Source organism: Ixodes scapularis, unplaced genomic scaffold, assembly GCF_016920785.2.
Source record: "Ixodes scapularis isolate PalLabHiFi unplaced genomic scaffold, ASM1692078v2 PGA_scaffold3__209_contigs__length_174095766, whole genome shotgun sequence".
NCBI classification, from domain to species: domain Eukaryota; kingdom Metazoa; phylum Arthropoda; class Arachnida; order Ixodida; family Ixodidae; genus Ixodes; species Ixodes scapularis.
In genome coordinates, this window is record NW_024609868.1 from 163,573,071 (window position 1) to 163,581,975 (window position 8,905).

Below are 8,905 nucleotides of genomic sequence, written 5' to 3' on the forward strand. Positions count from 1 at the left end.
TTGTATTGCAATACAATATAGACAGTGTATTGGAAAACATTACATTTATTGTATTGTATTACAATAAGGATTTGTTATGGGATTCCAATATCCATAATACGCTGAAAATATTGGAATCCAATACCGTATAAACCCTTATTGGATCCCCATGTGTCGTATGGGGATCCAATAAGGGTTTACGATTCCAATATACTCAGCGTATTATGGATATTGGAATCCAGTATATTATATCGGCTACCAATAAAACTATATACGAGTTGGAATATCACGTTCAGCGCAACATTTCTCTGCAACGCAGTCTCTTCTTGTGTGTATTTCTGAGAGATAAATTAAAAAAATGTTGCTGTTGTGAAATTGTGAATAAAGAAGCAAAACACTGGACTTATCCATACCAAATATATTTAACATATTCCTGAACTGGAGGATCTGGCATTTACTGCAAAAGAAAGTTAATTGTTTAGGACTCTCATTCAAAAACTTGATGTTTGAAAACAGAATGTGAAATCCTCACCTTAATGAAAACAGCACCTGCTAGCTGTAGTCATATAGAAACTGCAAAATAAAAATTTGTGATTAGTTCGCGACAAGTAGCAATCCTTCACCAAGCGGGTAGATTCAAAATTATGTCTGCGTTTGATTGTGGAAAAATAAGCTTCAATGCCACTGCCACAGGTCATTCTGAGCTCAGTCAATTAAATATACGTATCCTCTCTTCTGGCTTCACTATTTCTGCTTCGCACCTAACTAGAGTATCTGGAATGCTCACCTTTGAGGAAAAACGAACTGGTGCTTGCTTGCTTGTAGGCCGTGGAAACTGGAAGAGAGATTTGCGGTTAGTTGCGTCCAAGTAGCAGTTACTTTGAGTAGCCACGTAAAGTACACTAAGTCTGAAAGATTAAAAATTACATGCGCGGGACATAGATATCCTCTTGCGACGTAACTGGGCACGTGTCAATGTCGCCCGCTTGTATTACAGAAAAATAAGCTTCAATGCAGGAGCTCCCAGTCGTTCTGAGCTCCGTCAATTAAAAATGCTGTACCGGTCATATGGCTTCAGTATTCCTCCTTCGGGAATCTGGAATTCTCACCTTTGAAGAAAAGCAAACTGGGACCTGCTGGCTCTTAGGCTGTGGAAACTGCCAGAAAGATTTGCGATTAGCTGCGTCCAAGTATCAATTTCTTTGACCAGCCACCTACAGCACACTAAGCCCGATAAATTCAAAATTACATGTGCGTGACATAATATGCCTCTTGTGACAAAACTGGGCACACGTTTTGTCGCCTACAGCAACACTGAAGCCGGACGGACAACAGGTACGGCACCTTTAATTGACGGAGCTCAGAACGAGTAGGGACGCTTTCACTGAAGCTTGTTTTGCTGCAATACACACGTGTATTGCAGCAAAACAAGCTTCAGTGAAAGCGTCCCCAGTCGTTTTGTCAATTAAATATGCCGTACCGCTTCTCTGGCTTCAGTATTGCTGCTTCAGAGCAATCTAGAAAATCTAGAATCCTCACCTTTGAACGAGAACGAACTGGCGCCAGCTGGCTTGTGGGCCATGGAAACTGCAAGAGAGGTTTGCGATTAGTTACGTCCAAGTAACAATTTGTTTGGGTAGCCACCTACAGCACACTCAAAATTACATGCACGGGACACAGATGCCTCATGCGATGGAACTCCCTTCATCCTTGTTTTCTGTTAACTCTGCTCACCTTCACCACTCGCCTCCAATTTCTGCGCTACTTCTTTAATCTCAATTCCCTGGTTCCCAAAGGCCATGCCATGGCTTGCGCCAGTCACGGATCTGTCAGCCCTGCGACTGGCGCTATTGTGGCAAAGGCGCCATAGCACCTGACGCTTGATGTGCTCTTTCAATATTTTGAGCATGGCTCAAAACAGGTGGATGGGTGTCTGGTATGCCCTTTGCTTATTTGCTGACCGTTCCGAATCAGAGGGTAGGCGCTTCTGCGACCTGGGCGCATGCTCGGTATTTTACAATAGTTGAAACCGAACTCTGCAGGAATCTTGAAACATAACAAATATAATGTGCACGCCAAAAGGCATAGCAAATGAAACACACACCATCTATCTATTTTCGTTTCTTGTCCGCAAGAAGCTGTCGTATATGTAGCCTCCCTTGCTTAAGCCGTTCCTCCCTAGTGTTCCGGTCGGGTCTCGTCCTGATGAATCGTCGGTGGAGACCTGAGGAGCGGTCAACATCAGATTAGACCTTTTTGAGACAGAACCATACACTTGCTGAGAGGAAGTGCACCCAAACGAATCTCAGGCATGTCATTTATAGTGCGTTTTAAATTGAGACGAATGATGTAAAATGAGACGTCAATACTGATGCACCCCTTTTGCGAACCCAAAATTTTGAAGGCCTTGTCTCCCTCGCTAGGGGGACAAGGCACATGAATTCCGGCATGTGGATGAAATTTTTACCTTAACATCCCGACTCAATGCCCATCCCTGAATATTCGACCACCACACTTTTAGAAAAAAAAAAATATTTTGTTTTAGAAAACACCGAATCATCTACCACCCCTACAAACGCCTGAACCAAGCATACTTGTACCGTGGCTTGTTTGCTCAGTGCCGCCCCCGAGTTAATTCGGGCTGACAATGTTTTTTTTTTGTTTTTTTTTCAAATGGAACCCGCATTCTTAGTTTTGGTATGTCTTGTAGAGGCAGGTGGATACTTTTATAAAGCTTCCTCCCTATGCGCTTCCGAGTCAACAACTTTGCAATGGCCAACCCCCGGGCTTTGATTTTACGCTCCTTGATGAATGCTGAAACTCATATAGGCGGGCAATAGCTCGCCTTGAAAATACTTGCTTTTGGTGGCCGAGAAGAAACTCGTGTTCCTGATTGGCAGCCACTTGCTGCCAAGAATTGCTGCACATATCCTAAAGATTAGTCTAACACAGATGCTTTGGCCGGACAGAGACACAAAAGCCTGAAACAAGGCCACTATACAGACAGGAAATAGAGTGTATGTGAGGGATGAAACGCACAACTTAGATAGGCGTGAATCACTCACCTTGAAAACACTTGCCATGCGCGGCAAAGAGCAAACTTCTGGCCTTGATTGGCTGGTGCTTGCCACCAAGACCTGCATGTATAAGAAAGAACCTGGTCTTAGTCAAACTTGGGTGTTTTTGCAGAAGAGAGACAACAAAATACTAATGCAAGACCACTACACATAAGTTATGGCATTCAAGAGGAATGAAATACAAAACTCATAGGCGGGCAATAGCTCACCTTGAAAATACTTGCTCTCGGTGGCCGAGAACGAACTCGTGTTCCTGATTGGAAGCCATTTGCTGCGAAGAATACCTGTAGATATCCTAAAAAACCCAGTCTTAGTGTAACACAGATGCTTTGGCCGGACAGAATACAAAAGTCTGATACAAACCACAAAAAGCAGGAAATAGTGTCTGCGAGAGATGAAAAAAGACCCAAGTGGAGAGGCTCGTTCTGTTTCACGTTAGTCAAATAGTGTAGCTCATTTTGCTAAAACAATGCATATTTGCTAAAGAAAGTATCTATATTTTGCCCCATTTAGCAGAGTTTACTGCCAAGGGTACCTGCACACCAGAATAAGTCCAAATTAGTCAGTTTTTTTTTTCTTCTTCTTTTGATGAGCGACAACAGAATCCTAAACAGATGATGAAACAAAATATGAACACAGCAAGACAGGCTAGTTTGCTTTATGCAAGCACAGTGCCTCGGCCAACCGAATGAGGTTCTATTCTTTATCACTTGTCATATTTGGTGGGAATAGTAAAGTAAATGAAAATAAGGCAATCTCTCTTGCAGCCGACAGCTGCAAACAAAATTCATATACCTCAATGAACGACCTGGAAATAAAATTGGGTGGTGGCCAAGTGGTTTAAGGTGTCGAATTTCAAACTTACAGACTGTAGTTTTGGTTTAAGTCCTCCTGGTGTATATTTTTATCGTTATAACTATATTTACATTGTTTTTTTTGTATTGTTGAGGCACAAGTACTTAATTTATACGCTAATTCACCTTTAGAAGCGTTTTAATTACACTCCGTGCCTTTCTAGTGCTCGTAATTGATTCTTGGTGAAAGCGGTCTTAAATTTGTCTTTTCTTGCTGTCGCTGCTGCTTGCTTTCTCACCTTTAGAATGCTCACAACTCGACACAAAAGTAATGAAAAATGAGTTTAAAATGTCATGAAGATCAGCATTTCCAAGCTGTACCCCTGCTTCATGCCCCGACCATGCCACCATACTATAGCTGAGTGCAGTGACAAATGGTCCCAGGTTTGTCACCCAACCGTTTTTTGGGCTTACGGTGTGGCGCGACTCATGAAGCACCTATGCTTCGCGATGGAGCCAGTGAGCGAGGTGTGACACACTAGAGCTGTGCAAGCCACAGCTTTACAGCCTGCAAAGCGTGGGAAGATCCCTCTCCCTTTGCAGAGCTGGCATTAGCTCACCGAGAAGCTATTGCAAGCACTAGAAAGCCACAGAGTGTGAATAAAAGCGCTTCTGAAAATGAATTAGTGTGTAAATTATGCATCTATATGTTAAAGCTTTAAAAAAGTATATATGTATATATATATATCTATTTGAATACTAAAAAAGGCAAAAAAGAAAAAAAAATGTTTCCAGGTGGGCTTGCCCCCAGAGCTCCACGGCCCTTGAATTCAGTTCCCTAAAGCCCGCTTCAGACGGAACAATTTCGCCCAGCAACTTGATGTCGCAACACCAGCAACACGGGCCGCCCGCGTTCACATGCAGCAACCGAATTGCTACGACTTGCCATCATCATCATGAAATTTTATTTTTCTTACAGTATTTAGACACACAGTTATATCCTAAAAACATGTTTTTATATCTTTAAATTGGGCTGAGAATACTAACTCGTCTTTTTGAAACAATTTATTTTCAAAAATGATCCATTTCAAACCAGAACTAAGTCCTCAGTTCTCATCATCACGACCACAGGGGTGTCACGTGAAAATATTGCATTCCTGATTGGCTGCTGCCGCTTCAAACATTTCCGAGTAGTCAGAGTTGCTCGTCCGCTTCGAGCCGGACCCAATCTCAGCAATTCGTGTCGATCTAGGGAAAACTAGGGAACAACCCGCCAGCAGCCCCAAAATTGCTGGAAAGGTTGCCCCGTCTGAAGCGATCCTATACTCTGTTTCATACATAGAGTGCAATGCAGTCAAAGCTAGCGCACCGGTTTGCATTGCTGACCGTGCCTATGTTCGCCCCATAAGATAGTGCGTCCCCTGCAGAAAAATTTTAAAAAGTCGGAAAATGTGCCTCCTCGGGGCTAGTAACTGATATTGACGTTATGATTTCAACGGAGCACAAATGTTTTTCAAGAAAAAGGAAAAGATAATGTAAACCACCTTAAATTGTTTTCGTGTTCATCCGTGTGGCAGCCGCTGGTTTTGAGAAGATGGCGTCTTACGCAGCAAGCTCAAGTACCTTTCCTGCTCGGATGTTTTCGAAGATTCGTTGTGCGAAAATCTTGAAAGAGTGGAAGCAGATGATCGCCAATGTGTACGGGAGTATAAGAACACATTCCCCAGAGAATTCGGTCGTGAAGTCCTGGAGACGGCCTGTAACGACACTGGAGTGTGCCCTGTACTGTCGCGAAGTGCAAGGCACAGTGCCTATCTGGCAAGGTGGCGTCCCCGAAGCAAAGACCTCGCAACAAGAAAGTTTCGAGCACGGGGACCGTCAAGCATGACGAGTTCACACAGAACGCCATTCGCCTGAAGGTGCATTGCAAGTGCTCCGAGAGGGAGATTCCTACCCTTGACAGCTATTTCAAAATAAACTGTACAGGCCACAACTATTGTCGTTAATGTTTTATTATAAATTTTGGGACAAGGCCGCTATCAGGGCGATTCCTCATTCCACGCTGCACGAAAGAAAAATATAACTCGGTGCTGGAGGCAAATAACACTTGCAAAGCGGCAGACCAGATGGTAGAAATCTGGCCTCTCGGCGACTTATAAATAAAAATCAAGAAGGAGGAACTGAAATATGCACTTCGTCAATGCGCACAATCTTGCAGAAAAAGAACGTCTAAAAAAGAAAGAAAAAAAAAAAAACTTTGCGCGTAAAATGGGTTTGAACCACGGCCACCGAGACGTCAATATCGCCAGAGCAGCGCCTTCTACCACTCGTCCACGAAACGCGCGGAGTAACACTTTTTCTATTTTTTCATGCGCACCACTTTAGTACCTTTGACAGCGTTGCACGCTAAGTATGAAACAGAGTATAAGACACCCTATTGTCTGGTACAGAGACCATTTATGAACGCTTGGGTGTTTAAACGATGTACTACACATTTTACAAAAAGAAAAAAAAAATTGGGTGTTTAAACGTTGTACTACCCTTTTTTCAATAGAAAAAAGCAACAATAAAAAAAATAACACATTTCAGAAGAAAAAGTTAAGGAAACGGAATGTACCATTATGTTCAGTGAAGTTTGGTGACAAGACTCGGGACTCGAGCACGAATGCAGTCATTCTTGGTGTGACCCCATGAGACTGTCTTGCTGCCTTTGCTGGGGTTTATCTAACTGAAATACCTGTACGAAAAGTAGAACACATGTGCATAACACTCATTATTCACAAGAAAATTTTTCAATGTCCAAAATGACCCATGAAGAAAATTATGCGAGGAATTTTCAGGCTGTGTTGGCCGAGTCACCTCTCGTGGCCAATGTTTCATAGCAACTTTAATTGTTGTGAACAGTTATAGGGTATATTACGAACAAAGTGCAATTTGGTTTTGTAGGAAACTATAACACACAAAACGACACTTGTATACGGTATGTTGAGGTGCCTCTAAACAAACTCCAGGGTTTCATGGCGCCTCCTTCAGATACCTGATGTTGAACATGAAATATGTGCACCAAGGAGTGAGCAAACAGCGACTTCAGATTTGTCTCTAACACCAGCGACATGTCGACAAGGAGTGCAACGTGTAGAAGGTCGTCTAGAAGTGTGCCAAGATGAAAAAAGCAAGATGTAACGATATCAGAATAAGATCACACCAACGAGGCACCAGTGTGGTGAGACAATCTACGATGTAGAGACAGTAATCGGGAGTTAACCGACGTACGGCCGCGATTTATTTTGCAGCGACTAAAATGAAACATGGCAAAAAAAAAAATTAGAAAATAAAAAAACGCGTTTTTTTTTTGTTTTTTTACATTATTTGTTGAGCGCAGCCGGTAGCAGAGCAGTTGGGCGGCGTCAAGAAAATCTGACAGACTCGCTAGCTTTTCTCAACTTCGTACGGCGCCAGTCGGCACCACAGATGAATGGTCGGCACTCTTAGTGTACCAATGAAGAAAAAAGTACGAGCTCAGAGCCCAGCGTCGATCGCGACTTTCGTAAAGAGAAGCTCCGGTAACACTTCGGCGACTCGTGAGCGTTAAACAACGCCTCTTCGAACGAGCCCACGAATCCAACACGTCGAACGGTTTGCGCCGGTAAGCACGCTGGGAGCCAGGGGGCTGGAGGTTGAATATCCGAAAGAGACGAGGCGCTGGTTTCTACGTCTATTTCGCACATGAGATAACAAGCCGAGTGATAGCTAGCCGAGTGTAAACACTGACTGACGTTACATCAGAGTACACGCAGTCGAAATGACGTCTGCAACAGAGCACAGCCAGACGCTTTCAGCAGGGGACGCATGCGTTCAAATAAGCTGCGATTTCAAAACATCATGTCTCCCTTCTGTCCTCCAGTGTTCACTTTGATCTGTGTATACCAAAGCACTCAATGCTGCAAGTAATAAAGTCGTCTATACGTACCTTTCGAAGCGATTGAAAGTGCGTTGGTTTCACTTGTAACCCACAAGCAAAGTGCGCGACGAACTTGACGAGCTGTCATCCGTCGGTTCCGCCGGGTTGGCGCGGTCGCGGTCGTTGCGCAATGGCGGCGCAATCCAATACCACCTAGAACACAAGGCCTGCGCGTTTCCTCCTCTAAACGTCATCACTAGTAGATCCCCTCAGCGCCCCCTAGCTAGCCCGGATGAGCAACATCGTCTGCTACATCGTCTGCAACATCGTCTGCTCCATTGACTGCTTCAGTGGTTTGTGTAGCAGATAATTAAACAGGTGCTGATGTCGAGTGTCTTTTGCTATAGCATACGATGAAGTTAGACGTTCACAAGGAGCGTCAAATGCATGAGTGAAAGTGCCTTACTGCTGTGTGAAGGGCCGCAAAGCCCTCCGCTGGGCGCTGGACGCTGGCACTGGACGCCATTTTTGAGGGCGCTGTTCATTCTCCGTTCATACCTAAGCAGAGAACGCAGCCAATGCCAGAAGCACGAGAGCTCGAGGTGGCTGCTTTGAAGCGTTCTTCGGCAGAACGAGCGCACGCTCGAGAAATGCTCGTCCCAAAGCCAGGAGCGCGTGCTAGCCGGCGCTTCTGGCCGAGGGAGCGTTCGCATGCACGTTACAAATGACCTGCAAGCTCGCTATCAGCTCGCGCTCAGCAGACGCGCACGCAGCTGTGGCCGAGAGTGAATGCGACGTAGTTGGCCGTGTTCCAAAATTTACTCGATCTTACTCCAGGATAAGGTGTTTATACCTTGGCGTTCTAAAACCTACCCGCGTCCAGCGTTTTTCAATATCTGTCTTGTCACGTGACACGACCCGTCGGAGTAACTCGGATCCGCTTGGGTGAGATTTGGAACGCGGCCGTAGTTCTGAAGCGGCCCATATATACTCTCGTCAAGCTTCGGGGTGTTTGCCGCTTGGGGCGGGTCGGGGATCTACTAACGAAACGTCATGCGCAGGCCTTGTCTTCTAGGTGGTATTGCGCAATCTCGGCGGCTCGCTCAGCCGCTTGTCTGGCACCGCATGCGCGCAGGCGCGCTGGCCCGCTGGGC